General features: G+C 37.7%; 1 protein-coding gene across 1 annotated transcript in view; it reads left to right on the forward strand.

Annotated features, from left to right (window-relative positions):
• LOC150103428 (serine/threonine-protein phosphatase 4 regulatory subunit 1-like) overlaps positions 1-19,821 on the forward strand; it is a 649,146-nt gene that overhangs the window by 4,791 nt on the left and 624,534 nt on the right. The window lies entirely within an intron of this gene.

Here is a 19,821-nt window from a genome sequence, read left to right on the forward strand (position 1 = left end):
CATTTTGGATTGAGTGGTTTGTGGTACCCAGCTGATAGAAGTAAGGAAGAGGCTATATTTATTTACCTGCAAAAAAATTTTTTGAATTTTAGAAGTAAATTTTAAATATTTTTTAAATTTTAGAAGTAAGGAGGGAGGCTATATTTACCTGCAAAACTTTTTTTGAAAAGAAATTGAGAAAAAAGATATGTTTTCAGAAGGTGGTGCAAGGAAGACTACATTCATTGACTTACTGGCATCTGAAGACAAATAGACGTAAAGTTAATTCAGTGTTCCCTTCTATTACTTGGAAACTGGGGGATGTTAAAAAGCATAGTTTCATCTCTTCCCTAGAAGGAGACTGGATCATTTGTTCCCTGTAACGTGGTAACTAAGGAAGAGAGGATGGTAGATTAAAACACTTGTAGAAATTGGGAAGAAGTTTTGCTGTTTTTCACATAGGGTGAAAATTGATAGAACAGAAGTTTCTAAAAGTGATATTCTGATTAAAATATTGGGCTTGATGTTTGGTTGATTTTTCTTTATTACCAGGGATTTCATGGAGAATTTCTGGCCAAGTTTATTATTGTAGTTTCAAATTTTGGTATGCACCTGATCACAATTACATGAGCTCATAGTCCTGTGTATTTTTTCTTTATCTTTCTCCCCCCCCCCCACCCACTAAAGAGAACTGGATTATTTAATCCTTAGCTCACCTACAGTCAGGATTAAATTCAGCTTCAAACACAATTCGATTTCAAATATATCAAACTAATATCTGTCTCACCCTCCTCCTCTTTCATTGTCTACCACTGTTCTTTTGCTTTCTTACCACAAAACAGGTTACCATTATTTCCAGGCATTGAGAGATTGATACATTTCCAGCTTTGAAGTTGTACTTTTTGTCTCAGGTAAGGCCACCCACTGTGATTAAAAGATTTTTTTTTAACCTAACTTTAGTAAGAGTTACCTCTGTCAAATGCATTTACTCATGAGTGTATTCCAGTATTCAATGTATTGAAAAGGAAAGTAATTCTGTTGTGGTTTTAAATAACTTGAACTCAGTCAAAAGCATCCTTAATGAACATGTGACTTAAAACTTTCTGACCTGAAAGTTAAAGAACTATCAGCTGGAGAGTGTAATAAGGGATTTGCTCAAGAGTATCAAATTCTGCTTAGAGTTAATGTATTAAAATATTTAGAAAAGTGAATGAAACACCAGGAATTTTTCTTGGATGACCCTCTCTAGGATGCTGAACTAGAAGGATACAAAATCTGCTGTTCTTCTTATGTGACACTTCCAAGGACTTCAGAGACTCATCGTAGGAGGGTACACTACTCCACTACAACTCAACCCTTACTTAATTCTCCAACTTAACAACATAACTACAATCAACATGCCATTTATTGCCCACCACCACCTACCAATTGTATATTTTGTCTAAATGATATGTGTTCTCTTGGCCGATTTGCTTGTATGTCGGCCTGGTTGGCCGAGTGGTTAGCATACCTGCTCTCCAGCCAACAGGATGCATGTTCGAATCCTGCTGTGGACATGGGCATTTGTTATTGTCTTTAGGAGGAAGATGAATTTCATTGCATGGTGTGAGACCACCACCACCCCAACTTATTGGAGGCCTGAAGAGTGGCTGAAAAAGTTACATGTTTGGTCTAGAGGAGGGTTTCTAGACTGCATAAAAATAAAATAAAAAAACAATTACAAAAAATTCAATTTATATAAAATTGATAAAAATGGGGAAAAATCCTTAGCCCACCCACGATACAAAATGCACTATAAAAAAATATCAGCTACTGCCTTTTTATTCCCGTATATATAGATATATAGGGAGAGTGGGCGAGGACATTTTAGCCCTGTCTAACTTTTGGAGACTGGGTAGGCAGTTCAATCTCCACCGGTACCCAATCAGAGATAGCTGGCCCAAGGCTATCACTAATTAAGCGACATGCAGTGAAGAGATGCTCAACAAGTGCCACCATCTCATGGTCCCTAACACTCGTATTTAATGTCTGAAATAATGTGGGTTCTGTGGTCGATTTTCTTGAGTTTACGGGATGAAAAACCAGAGTTTTTTTGGTAGAAAAATCTCGCTTGCCTGTGCCAGAGATCGACTAACTTGGGAACCGGTCGAAAAAAAAGGCTTAGAAAAATTTCTTCTAGTCACCGACTAGATTCGAAACCAAGAAGTCTTCCTACAAAATGCACTATAGGTTTAGTAATAACCTTTGTGGGTAGTTACCACATAAAAAAAAATGCAGAATGAAAAACCTGAGTTTCTTGGAATAAAAAACCCTGCTACCTCTGTATGAGATCAGCTAATTTGCCTTTAATTGTAAAAGCCCATATAAAGAATAACTGTTTTGACTGATTTAGTAATCTGAAGAAATTTGTTGTCACACCAGAAGTAGACCAAATATTTTGAAAGCTCCAATAATAGTGAATGCCATTTAGAATTGTTGAAGATTGCACCACTGTTCTTTTCTGTTTCTCCTCACAGTGCTGATTTAGAATTTTCTTACTGTTGCAGGCCCAGCGAACAAAAGACAAATACGTTTATTACGAGGGTGGTCTGAAAAGTTCTCAGCCTCGACCATAGATCGCAACACTATCAGCAAGATTTTTTTTTTCTGAGTTAGTACATCTGTCAAAAGCATCCATGTGAAATTGCAAGTCATTCTATCAAGTAGTTTTTTTATACAGCTGTCTGAAGCAAAAAGTGTTGTCTGCAGCTCTTGAAATGGATAAAATTGAGTATTGTGCGGTTAGAAAATTGTTTGTAAAAGAGGGTTTAATGCCAAAACAAATTTATTCGAAGTTCATAAAAGTTTATGGGCACTCTTCTCCTTCGTTCGACAGTTAAGAAATGGGCTGCCAAGTTTAAACGTAGCCATACCAGCTTTGAAGATGATCCACGTGAACGATTTCCAAAAAGTGTAATAACACCACAAATCATTGATCAAGTGCACGATATGGTATTGGATGTGGTGAGTCAAAGTGCATGAAATTGCTGAGACTATAGGCATTTCAAAAGAATGTGTAGGATATATTTAGTATTGTGTTGCATGGTAAAGAGGGCGCTAGTGGGTCGAGCGCTACGGACGTGTTTTGAAGAGCTGATTCAGATACGTTTTACTAGGAATAATTAAGTATATATGCGTAATTGTTTAAGAGCGGCTGTAAACGTTGTATGCTACCGATATTATTAGTGTGGGGGGTTTTTTTCTTGCTTAAACTAAATACGAAAACGTTAATATTAGACCTAGTAACCTGCAGAGAAAAAAAAAATGGCGGCGGCATTTTCATTCCATGATTTTAATTTGGATTTCAGTCGGTTCGTTAAGTGTGAGGTCTGTTATATGTATTCCTTCGATTACATAAATGATTTGTGGATGTTTAGTGCGGATGGAAGAAGGGTGTGTGCGAAATGTGACCTGAACGAGGAATTGATGAATGCGAATATGAAGTTGATGACAGAAAGTGCTAGTACCGATTGTGTCGCGAGTGCACGTTTGAAAGAGAAGGATGGTGAGAAAGACAGGCGAAAAAATGTTAAAAAATCAGGAAAAAAGAAAAAGCGATTTGACAACCGTAACGGATGTTAAAAGGGACGAAAGAGGCGGAAAGAAACGAAATTGAGAGAACGAATGAAAGTAGAAATGGCGTGATGCAGAAATCGCAAGTAAAAAAAATCGAAAAAATGAATGATAGCGAAAAAAGAATGACTGATGGCGAAAGTTGGATGCATGTTGGAACGAAAGTACTGAACCAAAGAAAGACGAATGACAGTAAAAGTGAGAAGAATGATAGCGAAAGTTGGACGCATGTTAGTCCGAAAGTATGGAAACAAAGAAAGATATGTGAGAGTGAAAGTGAGAAGAATGATAGTGAAAGTTGGGCGTATGTTGGACCGAAAGTACGGAAACAAAGAAGGATGAATGAGAGGGAAAGTGAGAAGAGGGGGTCAAGAGTTAGAAAGATTTAATGATAGAGTGAATGTGTCGCGAGGTTCGGAAGGTGAATTGGATTGGATGAAGCAAGAAATGAAATGGATGCGGAATGAAATTAAGAATTCAGGTCAAAACTATTAAAATAAATCATGATGGCATGAAAGAGTTAACAAAAGATGAGCGAGTGGCGTTGTATGGCGACTCCATTATTAAAGGTGTGCTAGAGGATAAAATGCACAAGGTATGTTTTCCAGGCGGTAAAATGAGTAGAGTGATTGAGGCATTGAATATGAGGCAGGAACGAGCAAAAGAGTTAATTGTATTAATTGGTACAAATGATTTGAGAGAGAACAAAGAGCATGTCAAAATGAATGTCAGGAGACTGCTTGGAAAGATAAAGGAGAATGGTGTGACAGGAAGGGTGGTCAGTGTGTTGCCTAGGTACGATTGTGGTGAAATGAGGTGGAGAGCAAGGATTATGAATGATATTCTGGCTGAAATGTGTGAGGAGATGGGAGTACAGTTTGTTAATGTGTGGAATGAGTTTGAGGGACGAAGTGAGCTGTATGGGAGCAATGGAATGCATTTGAGTGGTTATGGTGTGAGTCGCTTGGAGAGACTGCTGCTGGAAAGTGGAGAAGTGAATAGAGAGAATGAATCAGATCGAGAGGGGAGTGATGTGGAAGAGCAGGAGAGATTGAAGGAGTGGAAATGAATGGGGAAGTGAGTGGTATGAGTATAGAAAATGAGAGAATGGGTGTGCAAGAGGAGCAGGGAAACGGGGAGGCTCAGGGTGGACAGGGATACACAGCATGAGAAAGGTGGATGCTCCAAGAGAAGGTGAGAGCATGTGTAGGCAGGAAAGTAATGGGATGATCAGGGATCAAAAGGAAACAGATGGAATTGCAAAGGGTTCTAAAATGAAGAAGCAGAAAGGGAAATGGCCCCAGTCCAGCATGGAGAGATCACATCGAGTGAGTGGTATCAGTGGAACTAGCTGTAGATCCAGAAATGAGTTGTTGTGTTTGTATACCAATGCTAGAAGTATAAGAAACAAGGCGGATGAAATGGTTGCACTAATTGCATCTGTGCACCCAGAGATTGTCGGAATAAGTGAGACATGGTTAGATGAGGATGACATCCTGACAGGAATAGAGATGGAAAGGTATGATGTGTTTCGTGAGGATAGAAGGGGTAAAAAGGGAGAGGGAGTGCTATTGATGATAGAGAAAGAGTTATGTCCATACAAGGTAGAGATGCAAGAGGGAAATGGGGCCAGTGGTTTTGAGGCAGTATGGTGTGAGATGAGGTTAGATGAGGATGACATCCTGACAGGAATAGAGATGGAAAGGTATGATGTGTTTCGTGAGGATAGAAGGGGTAAAAAGGGAGAGGGAGTGCTATTGATGATAGAGAAAGAGTTATGTCCATACAAGGTAGAGATGCAAGAGGGAAATGGGGCCAGTGGTTTTGAGGCAGTATGGTGTGAGATAGAGGTGAATAGAATCAAATACTTGGTGGGATGTTGTTATAGACCTGGTAATGTGGATGGTGGTGATAGTGAAATGTATAGTCAAATAAGCCAAGCAAATAAGAAAAGGGTGATCATTATAGGTGATTTTAATTATGGCAATATAGACTGGAATGAAGAGATAGCAACTGGAAGTAAAGAAAATGAGTTTCTTGAGTTTTTGAGGGATAACTACCTCAGACAGTATGTAACAGAGGGCACAAGAGGATTAAGGGTCTTGGATTTGGTCATCTCATTGGAGGATGTAATTATCAATGAGGTATCAAATCATCCACCAATTGGTGAAAGTGACCATGAGGTGATTACTTGGGTGGTTGCCAGCAGTGCAAGGACCCCTGTGAAAAAAGGGTATATGTGGAACTACAAGGGGGGGGGGGTGATTATGAAGAGCTCAGGAGACAGCTTGCAGGTGTAGCATGGAATGAGGAGTTAGCTGGAAAAGAGATCAATGCAGCTTGGGGGATTTTCAAAAAATATTTAGTGGATGCAATGTCTAAATGTATACCACGGGTGAGAAGGTTAAATAAGGTAGGTGTGAGATGGATGAATAAAGAGATTAAGCATGCAATACAGAGAAAAAGGGCATTGTGGAGGCAGCATAAGAGAAGTAGAAGTAACCAATTTCATGAGGTCTACAAAGACCAGGCAAGGAGGGTGACTTGGTTGGTGAGAGTAGCTAAAGAGAGGTATGAACAGCAGTTAGCTAATGAAGCTAAAAAGAATCCTAGGGAGTTCTTTCGATATGTAGCCAGCAAAAGAAAGAATGATTATGGAAGGATGACATTGATTGGAGGAAATGGTATAAAGACAGCTGTTGCAGAATGTGTGGTGGAGATACTTAATGAGCAGTTCATAAAGATCTTTCAATCTTGTGAATGTGACTTCATGGAGAGATTAAGAGCAGTTGATGATGGGGAGGAGAGACTGACTGTAAGTGAGCAAGAGATGTTTGGGGAGTTGAGTAAACTAGATGTAAATAAGGCTGTGGGATTTGATAATATATCACCGCGTATTCTGAAGGAATGTGCCAGAGAGTTGACACCTGCCTTGACATATTTTTTTAATACGAGTCTTGCACTTGGTCAAGTTCCTAAAGAGTGGAAGGAGGGCAAGATTGTGCCACTTCATAAAGGAGGTGATCGAACTCAAGCATCAAACTATAGGCCTATCTGTGTGTCAGGTGTTGTGGTTAAGTTGTTGGAGAAGCTTGTGAGAACTAGGATCCAGAGTTGGGTTGACAACAATGGTATCATCTTTGATGGACAGCATGAATTTGCTAAAGGGAGGTCGTGTTTTAGTAATCTACTTACTTATTACAATAAAGTGACTGCTTCCTTGGACAGAGGAGAAGGATACACAGTAATATACTTGGATTTCGCAAAAGCTTTTGATAGAGTACCTCATGATAAGTTGACAGTCAAACTAGAGCAGATGGGGTTGGATATTAGATTAGTGCATTGGATTGGAGACTGGCTATCTGATAGGTATCAACAAGTTGTGTATGGGGGTGCGATATCTAGGAAAAGGAAAGTCACTAGTGGAGTGCCTCAGGGATCTGTTTTAGGGCCATTACTATTTAACTTGTATATTAATATTGGCGAAGATTTGGATGGAGATATTCAGTTGTTTGCAGATGATGCAAAGTTGGGACGAACCATAAAGAGTAGTGAAGATGTTGTGGCCTTGCAAGAAGACTTGAATAAATTGAGTGATTGGGCAAGCAAATGGGGATGTGAGTTCAATGTTGCAAAATGTAAGGTTTTAAAATTTGGAAAACAAAGATGGGATGCAGAATTTATGCTTGGTGAGAATATATTGTTGGAAGTAGAGGAAATAAGAGATCTGGGAGTGATAGTGGATAAGGATCTGAAATTTAGGGGACACATCGCCAAAATTGTGAAGACAACACAAAGACTTCTGGGAATTATGAGGAGGACACTGACGTGTAGGAGTAGGGAGATTCTTGTTCCATTGTATAAGGCTTTGATTAGGCCACACATGGGCTGTTGTGCCCAGATTTGGTCACCTGGTTTTCAGAAGGATGAAGAGATGTTGGAAAGGGTCCAAAGGCGACTGACTAAGGTAGTTTTTGACCTCTGGAATGTCGAGTATGAGGAAAGATTGAAAAGATGTAATTTGCAGAGTCTAGTGTAGAGAAGGAAGAGGGGAGATATGATAGAGACCTACAAGTTGGTAAGGGGTTGTTATAGGATCAATGGTGGAGAAGTTCTACAGAGAATAGTGGGAGATCAGGGGAGAACCAGAGGTCATCCCTGGAAACTGTATAAAGAAGGTGTGAGTAGGGGAGTGAGAGGCAGGTTTTTTTCGTGCAGAGTTGTGAATGATTGGAATGCCTTGCCTGAGAGTGTGGTGTTTGCAAGGAGTTTGACTGTGTTTAAGACCCGGTATGATGAGATGTGTGTGAGATAAAAGGACCTCCTAGATGAGTCTTTGACTCCATGAGGTCTTGTTTAATAATAATAATAATAATATTTCGCATGAAGAATTGCACATGAAAAAACTTTGCGCAAGATGGGTGCCAATGCTTATTCACAACAGATCAAACAGTTCTTGGAGCATTTTAACAAGAATAAAACTGATTTTGTGCATCAATTTATTACTATGGAGGAGACTTGGATTCACCATTACCCCCAGAATCCAAACAGCTGTCACAACAGTGGACAGAAGCTGGTTGTTCAACGCCAAAGAAGACAAAGTTGGTTCCATCAGCAAGAAAGGACGTTGCATTGGTGTTTTCGGATGCTAAAGGTATTTTGTTTATTAATTATCTTGAAAAGGGTAAAACAATAACCTGTGAATATTATTCCGATCTTTTAACCAGACAAGATGAAAAAATCCGTGAGAAAAGACCCAGTTTGCAGAAGAAAAAAATCATCTTTCATCAGGACATTGCACCTGCCCACAAAGTGTTTTGGCAATGGGAAAATTAAGGGATATGCACTATGAATTGTTAGAACATCCGTCCTATTCCCCAGATTTTGCCCTCTGACTTCTGTCTCTTCCCAAAACTAAAACTCTTCCTTGCTGGTCAGCGTTTTTCTTCAAATGATTTCAGCTGTAGAGGGATATTTTGCAGTTCTTACTGAGAACCACTACAGGGACGGAATAATGCCACTGGAGCATTGCTGGAATAAATATATTAGTCTTAAGGAAGATTATGATGAAAAATAAAAACATTGAAATTATAAATTTGTTTTTTCACTGTTAGGCCGAGAACCTTTCAGATCACCTCACCCTTGTATTGAGACCATTAATTCTATTTGTCCAATACAGTTTCAAAGAATCATCTTTTAAAAGTGCTGAAGAGCAGTAAATCACTTCTGAGATCCCATTTACAGGAAAATGAAGACAACAGAGTAGTTTACTTACTGCAATAATATATGGCATGTGTGTTAATGTAAAGAAAATATTTTTTTAAAAAAAAACTCCCTTTTTTTTCTCTTAAGTGCTGAAGTTGTTTTTTTTTTTGGTTATTTCTACTTATGACCAGAATATAATAGCCCATAAAACAGTGTCTTGCACTGTTGACATGGTTTGGCAGCTGATTACAGTCTAATTTCAATTTAATGTTTTTTCTGTTCTAAATAGAGGGGAGAAAATAAACTGAAAAGAAGAGTAATATTGAGTCCTGGCATTCAACTTAAGTTGACATCGAAGCTAATGACAGATTTCTACCTTAGTTTAAAATTACGTTGTACTGGTTATTTTTTTATTTTTCCTCTTTATTTACACTTCTCAGTAATTATTAAAATAAAAATTAACTAACTTTACGTTGCAATAATGAGTGTAAGGAAGGAGAGAAAGAGAAAAATAACCAGTTCATTGTGGGCTAAATATATGATAGGTTTACAGCCTTTCATGGATAGGACTCGTAAAACAGCTGGTGTATTGAAACGAAACTTATCTGTAATGTTTTGTTTCAATACCAAAATATATGTGTGAAGAAAAGCATTAACCCCATGGTGCAGAAAGAAGTTACTTGTGTTTCTGGAATCACTCTTGCAAAATCTTTAATCAACAAATTTTTATAAGAACTTGAGTTCAAAGGTAAGTTAGGCCTCTGTGATTTTAGTAATCTTTTCCATGATTTCAGTAAGTCCCATTCACAGCACTTGTCCTATGTCATGGTGAATTATTCTGCTGCAGCCATCAATCAGTTAGTAATGAAGAATTGTAAATATTTACATAGTGTATTGTAGTCAGGCATTGGTAAACCAGTATCAAATTATGCTTAACAACATATCCTAGACTTGCACTACTGCTGCCAGTATATTATAGGATGTCAAGTCAGCAACTCGTGCTGCTTGCGTAATGCCTTATAACATATCCATCAGCATGGTAGAACTTAAACCTCATTTCATTGTACCAAGAAATATTTTTCCACTTTACAGGTGATGACCAGCTTTTTTGTTACTTTACCTTTTATTGATGAAAGAAGTGATATATTGCAGGACTTTCCAATTATGTACTGATGTCCAAACAAGAAAGAATGCGACATACAGAGTATTATATTATGTGGTATTATTGACCAAAGTCATACTGCTAAGGAAAGTTTCAGTGAGTTTGTTGATTGCCTATTAAGTATTTATTTCTTTTTTTTCTTTTCTTTTTTTTTTTTTTTGAGCAAAATTTAGGTGGCAATTAATACTGCAATCATAATGAACAGACAAAAGAAATGCACATTATTTTTGAAAGATTGTGCTACTTACCAGATTATTGACAGTGATCCCACTACACACACACAAAAAAAAAAAAATGAAAAAAAATGAAAGGTTTGAAAATTACTGCCCAAAGAAATTTCTACACAACTAACACCTTACTGTGCTAATTCCATTTTGATATATGAGATCAAAAATTCACAAATCCTTGGTACAGTAGGTGATAGTGTAGTCTCGTTTAGAAACTTGATAAACATTTAGCAAAATCACTTCTCTCTCACACACAACTCCCACTCTATTATAAAATGTGATTCATTTGAAAATTAATTTAGGAAGCCTTCCAGCTTCATGATCATCTCTGATAGTACTTTTTATTTTACTAATCCTTGGTACAGTTGAGAGTTAGCAGAAAAGTTGAAGTGCGTGACCCAAAAATCAACACTTGTTGAGAGGTGGTTACAAGAAAGGAAAGTCCCCAGACCATAACACCCTCTACCAGCCTGTTGAACTCCAGCTGTGCAACTAGAGGTAAAGTGTTTATGCCAAATGTGCCTATGATGACCGCTAGGCATCATTTGTGATGCCTAGCCGTCATCATAGGCACCCTTGTTAATTTCCTGCTGTGGGAACCCCAGGCGAAGCAAGGTACAGCTGATGGTGCATGTGAAAATGGGTCGAACTGCCCCACTGTTGTACTGGTGGGTGAGCTGTATGATTTGCATGTCGTTGTGACACCCTATGCTCACCTCTAGGATCAACCACGCATGGCTGACCAATGTGAGCCCTGCTGGATGTTCGTTCATGGTTAATCCAGTCCTGGTACACCTTTAATACATTTATTATGCACTCAGGATTTAATCTTTGGGGGAAGGGGCAAGTTGAGTAGATGATTTGAGAATACACACTACACATTGCATATGACCTATGACTCAGCATCTGCAATGATCATCAATACATGATAACCATGATCTCCTCTGACCCAGCTTGGGTAAACGAAGTAGTACTCGGTCCGCTTGGGTAAACGAAGTAGTACTCGGCCCGCTTGTGCTCTACTTCATTCACAGCAGCTGTGATTCCCAAGAGCTATAGGGTATTCCCATCTTATGTGACCACTAATTCATAAATAGTTAAGGAATAGAAGACATGACACAACATAAATAAAAATCATTACTTTTAATTAGGAAAAGATTTTTGGAAAATTTTCTATTTTTTCCCCTTTTTCTTTTGGGGGGACGAGGGTCCTTTGGTGCGCCACTGGATACAGTAGAATGGAAGTAACCAAAAGTGCAGCTGTTTACAAAATACTGGCACCTCCAGGTCCCAGCTATTTGCTGCAGTCAAATTGGCTTGCATCGCCACGTTTCCCAATTACTGGCAAATGTTTACTGATTACGTACAGAGGATAGGTGTGTCCATTTAGTAGCCAAACGTGACGTTGATATCACGTGGTACTTTGTTATCGCGCCGAATATGTAAATCGGGGAGGGTGTTCCTGATGCAAAGCTAACTCAGTGTAAGTATCCAGTAATGTGTGCTCAGAGGTGTAGAGTAGCTTAAATAAAATGGAAACCGAAAAGTTTGAAAAACTGGTTTTTGATTATGACAACAGAAAGATCCGGAGGGAGACTAAGATCTAGATGGACTGGAGCCTTAGACGGCCAAGATGTAAGTGCAGATGATAAATAATTTGGAAGAAAAATTGTTTATACAACTCTTTCATCGTATGCTCAAGGCTACATATCAAGTAACTAGCGGTGACGGATTTATCCTTCCAGGGTTCTGTGACTGTAGTCCTGGCAACTCGTCTTCCAATGAATATCTTATGAATAGGAAGTTGATATAGTGTATATTCACAATGGTTGACTTCCTCAGATAATGGAAAATTTTCCATTTAATATATACCTGTTCTGTGAGTTCTACAAATGGATTTCCTTCAAGAACGTCAATCTTATTCTTAGTAGGAATGAGTTTGATGACAAATAACTCTTCTATAGAGTTATTTGTCATCATATTTCAAGTTACTGATCCATCTGCTACCTATCGTAATTCCTGTCTTCTGATCATCTAGCACTAGGCGTATATCCTAAAAATAGGTGTTGAACAGGGAAGAGAGAACAGTTAATTCAATGATTTAATCCTATATCTGCTCACTGTGGCATCTTGCTTATTATACAATTTAACTATTAGTTTGAAGACACGTCATATTCATAAGATATCTTATGAATATGACGTTGATATAGTGTATATTCACAATGGTTGACTTCCTCAGATAATGGAAAATTTTCCATTTAATATATACCTGTTCTATGAGTTCTACAACTGGACTTCCTTCAAGAGCTTCAATCTTATTTTTAGTAGGAATGAGTTTAATGACAGAGTTATTTGTCATCATATTTCAAGTTACTTATCCATCTCCTACCTATCGTAATTCCTGTCTTCTGATCATCCAGCACTAGGCGTATATCCTAAAAATAGATGCTGAACAGGGGAGAGAGAGCAGTTAATTCAATAATTTAATCCTGTATCTGCTCACTGTGGCATCTTGCTTATTATACAATTTAACTATTAGTTTGAAGACACGTGAAGAAGGCTTGTTTTATTCATCAACACTCACAGTTGGTATGGAGATGTAGCTATTGAATAATCATTAATCACAACCCCACCCACACACAAAAAAAGTTAATCTATATATTTTGTGATGTGGCAGAGATTGGGAAAACCTAAGTTTGAATCCAGTCTAGGACACAAGGAACCCTTATAAAGGCTTTTCATCTGAAGGTGAGTCAGCTGAAATCATAATGGGCTGATGGGCTTTTTCCTGGCTATTTGAAGTTTTCCTTGGGCAAACCGGCCAGACGAACACATGCATTTTACAGAAACAATATATTAGCCGTCCAGCCTTGATGGTTTCGGCCGTGATCCCAAAGAATAACCAAATATGAGACAAAAGATCTGATCTCGGATGCCCTTCTCCTTCCTCAAATCAGTTCGTTTCTCAGACATTTTGGTGTCAGTTCGGCTTAGAGTAAAATTCACCCAATTTCTGCAGTGTGAAAGATCAAACTACTAGTTCTATACTTCGTGCATTCCACTTTACCCTCTTCGTATAGCTACGAGCACTGATCCCTTTGGTTTCGGGTTCATACTTACATCTCCTGTGTTCTAATTTTGTCTCCTCATCTGCCACTCTACACTTCATATTTCTTACCAATATATTCTTGTTCTCATCTGAAAGGTTTTTGTATAAATCTGTAGTACATTCGTACCGTGGATAACCTACGGATTTTTTCTATTTTATTAATTTTTATATTTTTTAAAAAGTTTTATTTATTTCTTGTGTAGTCCGAAATTCATCTCGCACTTAACGACAATCACAAAATATCCACGGGTCTTTCATCTCATTGTACCAAGCTGTATCCTGGATTATGCTTTTGATTCCTTCCAGAGCATTTCAGGAGTATTGTATTCGTTGCCTTCTGTACAAAGTTAAATCTCTTTTATGTTTCAATTTGTTTGATTTTAATGCCTGGAAAATGGAATTAGAATTTATTTTAAAAGGTAGGCAAAATACTACATAAATACAATCTTCACATCACTTTTACATCTCATATCAAACTAGCAATCCTTGCCCATTTATTGTTGACGTCTCCAATACGTTCCCTTTGTTTTATTTCTAAACTTCTCGAAGTTTGTTTCTATGTAATTAATTACATTACATTACAACACGATCATATGGGCTTAAAAGGAATTTATAATGGTTAATATACAATTTAATTTAAACCTGCTCTGAGTTGAATTTTCGATTCTTGATATTTCTGTTGTTTTTCTCAAGAACTATAATAAAATTTGTTGCTGTTGTCGTGAATTACAGCCTAGGCAACTACGACTATGAGGTCAGGACGTTTGTGTCTGTTAAATGCATGTGTTCTCTGCCAGGTATGCTTGTTTTATGAGATGAAAACTCCTACCACCACCTTTCGAAACTAGCCAACTCATCTTCAGTTAAAAAGCATTTATAAATGTTCTTCGAGTCATAGACGGGATTTGAGCCCACGTATCTCCAAAATCAGTTATGGATGCTCCAAGTAACATATTTTCATTATTTAAAGAACACTATCAAGTAGTAAGTAGTACTTTTGCAAAAATTTGGCGAGTGCGTCAAAAGTTATAGTATTTATGATACATAGACTCGTGTTTAGATGCCGTTCAAAAAATGAATCTCTGCCTTTTAGATTTATTTTGTCCATCCATAAGCAATTATTCCAGAAATCTGGCTGGGCAGATGTTAATGAAATTTGGTATTCTGAATCCTTAAAAAACTGTCAAGTCATTTCGATTTTTTTTCTCTTTAACCACATTACCGGCCATTATGGATCAAATACGCATCCTCATACGCTTCGTATCCATCATATATTTCAATGTAATATCAATGGTATTATAGTTTTAATCATACACTTTACATCCATGACAACCGTGACGTATATAGACGTCTTGGCCGGTAGCGTAAGCAAGCCTTTGCAGGAGCATGAACGTGTTAAAACTGTGTGAAAAATTGATGATAAAAACATAAGAATAAATTCAGCTAATTCACTTATTGTATTGAATGCATGCAAAATTCTCGCTTGTTTCATAATCATTAGCAGGTCTTAGAAACAGTTAAAGAGAACATAAAATGTATGATAAAAAAAATAATAATGAATTTTAGACTGTACGGAGTTAAATAAGGTACCTAATATAAATAATATTTGCAATAAAAAAAATTTCTATAGTCTTTTTTTCCCCAATGACCTGTCTAGTAGAAATGGGAGACCTGATGTATCAGACTCACAAAACTGAATGCAAACTGTGTGCTCTCCTAATTAACCTGTTTGGCCATAATACGAGAGACACTAGGAGCAAAGAATTCTGACGATTGGATGTAAAAGAGAAGGAAGTCGATCTTTTGAAGAGTGTAGAACGATGCTTATCTGTGATCCTAATGGAAGAATAGCAAAATGGGGCATAAGTTGGCACAGTAGAGGTGCGAGAACGCTTTGGGCGCTGATGTCAGGATATTTTACTAATTATCACACTACAAAAGGCTCTTAGCAATGAATTTGCCAAGGATGCTAAAAGCCCAACAACACCACTACTGGCGCACGGTGCACCGTCTTGATAATGCCCCGCTTCTGAGAGAGATGATGACGAGGAATTTCTAGGAAAGGAAGACTCATATTCTTCTGCTTTGAGATTTTTCAATTTCCGTTTTGTTTGGACTCTAGGAATCCTAATGGTTTACAGATCGAGTTTTCTTCGTACATTCTAACATGCATTATTATTATTTTTCAACTGTTTTTCTATTTCGTTTCCTCTTGCATTCATAATAGTCATAAAACATGAACGAAATTTTGTATTTGTTAAATGATATATAATTTTCAACGTATGTGAACTCCATCTCTTATTTATTTTTATGTTCGTGTTAAAATTATGTATTGCAATAACTGGCTATGAGTTGATGGAATTTAAAAATTCGAAATTAAGGATATACACACAAGGATAGGATTTGAATTTCATTTAGGTCATTTTACTTACGCAATGATTCGAACTGATATTAATAATTCTGTGCTACTACATAGAAGTTAATGAAATTGTATTTAGGATCACTATAAAAGTTTGCAAAAATGTTTCAGTTGGATTTGTAGAGAAAAAAATTAGGCAAATAAAATTGTGCCAGCGTAAATTAAGATGAAAACGAACCGAACAAACCAAAACGGCATAAATTAACGGTGACTGTTGACACGTACGTTGGATTTCTATCAAGTAGCACCAGGTGATAAAGTTCTGTGAATAATGTACATTTGTGATAGTGGTTATGATTATTCTTAAGAAATCAAAGGAATTTTCACAATCGAAAACCATGACATTTCCGCTGTTCAATTCTGAACAGTTCCAAATTGCATTGTATGCTAACAATTAAAAGAGGTCGCATGTGCGATGTGCATTTAGTCATATTGCCATACAGAAATGCTGTGAATTTCGTTTCTAAAGTAGTACCAAATTCGAACTGGTTGATCAGACTTTTTGTTTTCAGTTTTTTTTTTTTACCTTTGTTAAATAAAAGAATTACAATTATATTAATATTTTTTCGCTATGATTGGGCTGCTTTATCTAAAAACTATTCGAAATCATAATAATTTCTTCCTAGCGCGATAGAATTTAATAAGGTTTCTATTGAAGATCGCTACCGAAACTTGGAATCATCTAATTTTGTTTCCTTCTGACTATTAAACAAAACTGGACAAACCAAATTGTTTCCAATATTGAGAATAAACGATCATACAAAAATACTATTTTTTGTATGATCTTTACTTTTTGATAATTTCTTTACTTGTTGTCTTATGTATTCTAGACATCATACATAATTCTAGACATAATACATAATACCTTAATTTTGCGATAGCTAATTGTTCCTTTAAAACCAAAACTGATACTATTCGATAAACTTTATAAGAGATCCTTAATTCTAAATATTAGAACCCTACTACTGCTTATAATAGGACGATTAATCTTATCTGCATTGTGTTGCCACAATTGGAAATTGCGTATATTCATCTGGATGCTTTGGGGATGAAAAATAAGGTTTTTTTTTAACAAAAAAAAAAAACCCCTCTCCTCTCCGTAGTAGACCGTCTAACATTCAATCAAAAAGTTCCGATAAACATACAGACAGGATTTGGATCCTCTAACCAGGGGCGCGCCAGTAGTGTCCGGCACCTGTGTGTAAAACTTTAGTTGGCGCCCTTATCCCCCCTTCCAATAAAAAAATCACTTTAAAAAAAAGTTTTTTTAAAGTATTTCCTCCTCTTTTGCACCTTTACTATCCTGGCACCCGTGTATGTCGCACACATTGCACATATGGCCGGCGCGCCCCTGCCTCTAACACTGACTGAGCTAAGGAGGCCCTATAATATTTGCAAGTGAAGTCAACTTGGTTCGAGTGCATTCCGATTTAAATGAGCGAAACAGTATACTGTATACAGTTTCGCCCAAGTGGATACAGGCGAAGCAATCGCACATATCATAACATTATAACACGATAGACTATGGCTGTGTGAGCAAATAATGTCAAATGAAATTTGATATTATTCGCTCACACAGTTATTATTATTATTATTATTATTACGGGCGACTCCAGGGAGTCAGACTCATCGAGGGAGGCCCTAAACATCATGTCCACACAACTATACGACATTCTCACAGTATCTATCATACCTTGCCTTGAACTCACTCCCTGTCATAGCACCCACAACAGACTCTGGCAGCTTATTCCACTCATTTACCACTCTAAAAGTAAAGAACCCAGCTTATACCCGTGCTAACCACACTCTTTCCCAGCTTCCATAAACGTCCCCTAGTTCTCCCACCACCAGTCCTGTTCTCAAAAATATCCTCTGAATTAATCCTATAGAAACTCTTTAGCAATTTAAATGTCTCAATCATATCTCCCCTTTTCCGCCTATCAACCAATTTCTGCAACCCACAAATCTTCAACTTGTTCTCATAAGGTTCATTCCATAGACCTGCTATCATCTTAGTCACTCACCTCTGGATCCTCTCCACCTCCTCCCCATCAAGAAGAAACCTAGGTGACCAAATCTGGGCACAGTAGTCGAGATGAGGTCTTATCAAGGCTGGGTACAGAGGTACAATAACTTGCTTGTCTCTGCTCGTCAAAGTATTTTTCAACAACCAAGTGAGTTGCTGAGCTGATTTAGCCACTTTTGCAATGTTCCCCTTAAACTTCATCTCCCTATCCACCAACACTCCCAAATCCCTGGCCTCATCAATCTCCTGGAGTACAGTTCCACCAATGTGGTATACTGCTGCTAATCTTTTCACCCCAAAATGCATAAGTTTACATTTTGTCACATTATATTTACATGCATTCTCCTTAGCCCAGAACTCCAATCTATCCAAGTCGTCCTGCAAGATTTTGACATCTTCTGCATTCACTATTGCCCTACCCAACTTTGCGTAATCAGCGAACAAATGAACTGTTCCTCTTAGATCCTTCCCTATATCGTTAATGAACAAATTAAACAACAGTGGTCCAAGAACAGAACCCTGTGGCACACCACTAGTCACAGGCCGTCTTTTGGACTCTACTCCTGAATAAACTACTCACTGATATCTCTCCATTAACCACCCACCTATCCATCTCACCAACCCTATATCCATTCCCATATGTTGCAGTTTATGGATTCGAATTCCATGTGGTATCCTGTCAAATGCCTTAGCCAGGTCCAGTAGTATCACTGTAAACCCATTACCCTTATCCAGTTCAGCAGTCACTGTGTTATAAAACGTGAGCAAGTTACTGGGGCATGATCTACCCTTCACAAAGCCATGCTGTCCCCCATACAGTATCTCATTTTCATCAATCCATTCCTGTATTTTTCCCTTGACTACTTTCTCCAAGACCTTGACAACGACTCCTGATATGCTGATCGGTCGGTAATTTGCAACAGTAGTCGTGGATTCTCTTTTATGCAGTGGAACTATTTTCCTATCTTTCTAGGCTATCATTTTGAAATAACTGGGCTATTAAAATGCAGTATAATAACCTTCTCCAAATTATCACTGAGACAAGCTTACTATGAGTGATTTCTTTAATAGCATTGCACTTTTCTATTTATAAAGAGTAACCATGATTTTTCAAATATTACCACTACAGTTTTCCAGAAGCTGAGAATTGGTTTCACTTGGCATTTAGCAAATGGATATGCATTTTCATTGTTCTACAGGCATGCTGCTCAGCTGTGCTCTAAGCTTTTATGCATTTTGATTCGGTCATGTTTTGGTTGCGTTATGAAAATTATAACTTGAATAATCGGTGTATAATTATTTCTCAAGTACAGTACGACAGTGATATTTCTAAGTCAAAAACAAATAACATTTAGTTTTGTGGAGAGCGCCACATAGTGGCAAGTTATCAAGACACTCAACACTAAAGTAATGTCAGCAAGTAAAATGAAATTTATTGTGTGATATTTATTAAACTGCCACTCACTAAACAGCATATCTTTGAAATATTTCCCTCGGCCATTGCCCTTGGTGAAAATGAACCTATAAATGTTACTGTCATTCATATATTGCATAGCAACATGATGACAACTGCGGAGACTTATATTATCATCCCCCCCCTTTACTGAAACGTCAGAGCAATAAAATAATGTTACCTTAAAGCATCCTGACCATGAAGTCAGAAACGTAGTAACACCTGCGGCTGACAGGTGTTCTCGATCCTTTCGAACGGTCGCGTGCAGAATACCCCGTCGTTTGCAGATGGCGTGCAAGAGGGAGCGGTCGCGGAGAACGGTGTGCCACGTGATCTACGTTATTCACGCCACCTTCCAAGCATCTTTGATACTTCAGTAGCGTTTTGCCATATGATGAATAGCAGAAGTAGAACGCCCAAAGGCCTTATCTTAATGCTAGGACTAACTGAATAACAATATTTTGCTTCTCGGATGACCTTAACCAACTAAACGGTAATTTTCCGTGTCCACAATCAACGGTTTAGTTTTGGTTCGAGATTTCATTTTTAATTTCTAATTGAAATCATGTTATAAACTCGATGACAAAGTTAAACTCGGAAGAAAATTAGCCAGCTGTAAACGACTACTC

This window comes from Typopeltis vanoorti, chromosome 9 (genome assembly GCF_054136105.1).
Source record: "Typopeltis vanoorti isolate ZY-2024b chromosome 9, IOZ_Tvanoo_1.0, whole genome shotgun sequence".
Classification (NCBI taxonomy): Eukaryota; Metazoa; Arthropoda; class Arachnida; order Uropygi; family Thelyphonidae; genus Typopeltis; species Typopeltis vanoorti.